Raw genomic sequence first — 2,656 nt, forward strand, 5'->3', positions numbered from 1 at the left:
GTTGTTCTTTATAAGGTCATCTGAAAGCATACACGTCTTCTCTGGAGGAATCTGCTGAGACAACAGCAGGGAAATGTCACAATATGACCTATCGTGATACAGACCCTCCTTACAGACCCACATTTCAATCTAAAGATAGTCTGAGAGAGGAGGAGGAGGGGAGGAGAGGGGAGGAGAGGGGAGGAAACCCCTCAGGGACCAGAGTCAAGGAAACATTGGACATGGATACGACCTCCTACCTCTCTGTCCAGGAGGAAGACTTTCATGAAGAGGATGTCAATGAGGAAGATGTTTATGAGAAAGATATTGTCCCTATTCAGCTCACCAGAAGGAGGGCTTTGAAAAAATGTGCTTTCTCTGCCTTGCATGAAACATCAGAGCTGGATCAACAGCCCACACTAAACCAAGGCATTTAGCACAAATGCTAACCACAGTGTTATTTTACGAGCCAGGAGAAACCACAAGTTTCTGATGATGCTAGAAAAAACGAAAAGCATTATATGAAAGATGGCTCTGTTCTACTTAGCATCAGCGTTTGCCCCATGCTGAGTGGCTTCCCCTGGACTGACCTGTAAATCGGCTCCTTCAGAAACAAGGAGGCAGCCAAGAAAGCTGCACCAAAACAAATTGGGGTTTGATTTTTAGCTGCAAACAGCCGCTCTACATCTTGTTGGTCGAAATGCGGTTTACCTCACTTTTTTAAAACACAACCTGAATGTTTCAATAATATCACCAGCCAGTTTGAAAGCTTATAAATCTACTATAATTTGCCTTTCTGAACTCAGTGACCTTTCCTGAAATAAATTTGGCTGGACAATCATTGTAGGAGGCTTTGAGAAATATAAAGTAGCTGAGAATGTCACTGCTGGCTAAACTGTGTTATTGGAAGTTATTGTATTTTTTGTCCAAACTCCATCAAACAGATGTTTGAACTGCGGAAAGCTAAAGGTAGAGAGAAAAACAATCATGTGAAAGTCCAGGTAGAAGGGCCCTAGGTCCAGGCTGTCTGGGGATATCTCACTCCTGTCTGCTTCTGGAGTAGGGTTGAGCAGAGTAGAGCAGAGAAGAGCAGAACAGAGTAGGATATAGCATAGCATAGCATAGCATAGCATAGCATGGCATCACCAAGCATAGCATAACATAACATACATAACATGGCATAACATAACATTGTAGAGGAGGAGAAACTTGTACAAAGTCGAAAGTATAGTAAAGAGCAAAGTAGCACTTATTTCTGTGAGACCTTTTTTCCATGTGATAATTTGCAGCTCTGAGCCATGTGATCAATGTGTTCTGTCTGGTCATTACAAAGCGCTAGATTTAGATCAAAGCTATGAAAATGCCATTCAATGAGCCAAGCTTGGGCTGCAACGAGGACACACACATACCTCTCCCTCAGCTTGTGTGTGTGTGTGTGTGTATGTGTGGTCGCCTGATTAGCTTTAGGGGAGGGGAGGGTCTTTTTTCTTGTGAATCTCTTCTGCTTGAGAAGGAAATCACCCATGCATTCTAAACAGCATCCTTAGCATCCAAGCAGGTTGTATAATCCTCTCCAGGGTAACTTAGGTAGACATGCTACACAGATCCTCCCTACACATCTCCCTCTGTACAAACATCAGTACTATTCGACCAAATCATACCCCTCAGTCACAGGTAAGTCACAGGACACTCACGATGAGTGGCCCTCAGTCAAGTGTCAGGTTGCGTCTGACCATCAGGTCAACTCCGACCCTGAACACCAGTCTTATACCGTCTCCAGTGCCTTGCCAGGGAGGTACACACCACGTGTTGAGTGCTTGCAGAAAAAGGTGTGTTATATGTGTGTGTACTTGTTTTCCCCCCTTGTCGCCCCAGGGGGGGCTCATTACCGACCCTCCCAGCAGACAGTTGATGCATGTCTGCTCACATTCAGCTGTAATTAATTCCATTCCCTTTTCTGCTTTTTTTTCTCCTCCATTAATCTGTGTCTTTAATTAAAGCCTGCTTGCTTTTATGGTCCAGAGAGAGAAAGGTGGTGGTGGTGGTGGTGGTGGGGGGAGGGGGGGGGGGAGGCAGAGAGGGAGAAAGAGAGAGGGAGAGAGAAAGAGAATTAAGATTCTCCCATGGAACCGTTTTGCTCAAGCTGTTAACGGCTCAACTCTTTCAACATCCCGAGGTATGGAGTGATGTGAAATGTTTGGCTCTGCAGAAACATAGATAAGAAAGCAGGCTGCTGGAGGTCATCCAGGGTCAGGCAGCAACCTGCACCCTCCTCCTCTTCTCATCTCAGGGTGTCTGCATCTTGACCTGTTACAGCCCGCTTCTCTGATGTCCATAATTGACGTCCAGTCACTCAGTCTCCTCCCACCTCTCTCTCACCCAACCGCTCCTTTTCATTTTGTTACGTTCCCTCTACCCTCCCTCTGCAGCAAGCGGTCTGCTTTCCTCCCTTCGTTCTCTTCTGTTATGTACTTCATGCTGCTTCTCTGTCTGTCAGCTCTGCCTGGGATGTTTTGGAGCGGTCAGCAGAAGGGACCCTGATGTTACAGAACATACAGGCTGTCACTTGGTCTCAAGATAAGATAGGGTTTACTTTGCACTTCTGATGAAGTAATTGAATTCAAAAGCAATAACTGAGTGAAATGTGGCCAAAGCAAGTGAATGCATGTCAACTATG

This window comes from Hypomesus nipponensis, chromosome 23, assembly GCF_054491055.1.
Source record: "Hypomesus nipponensis isolate SF chromosome 23, ASM5449105v1, whole genome shotgun sequence".
In the NCBI taxonomy this organism is placed as follows: domain Eukaryota; kingdom Metazoa; phylum Chordata; class Actinopteri; order Osmeriformes; family Osmeridae; genus Hypomesus; species Hypomesus nipponensis.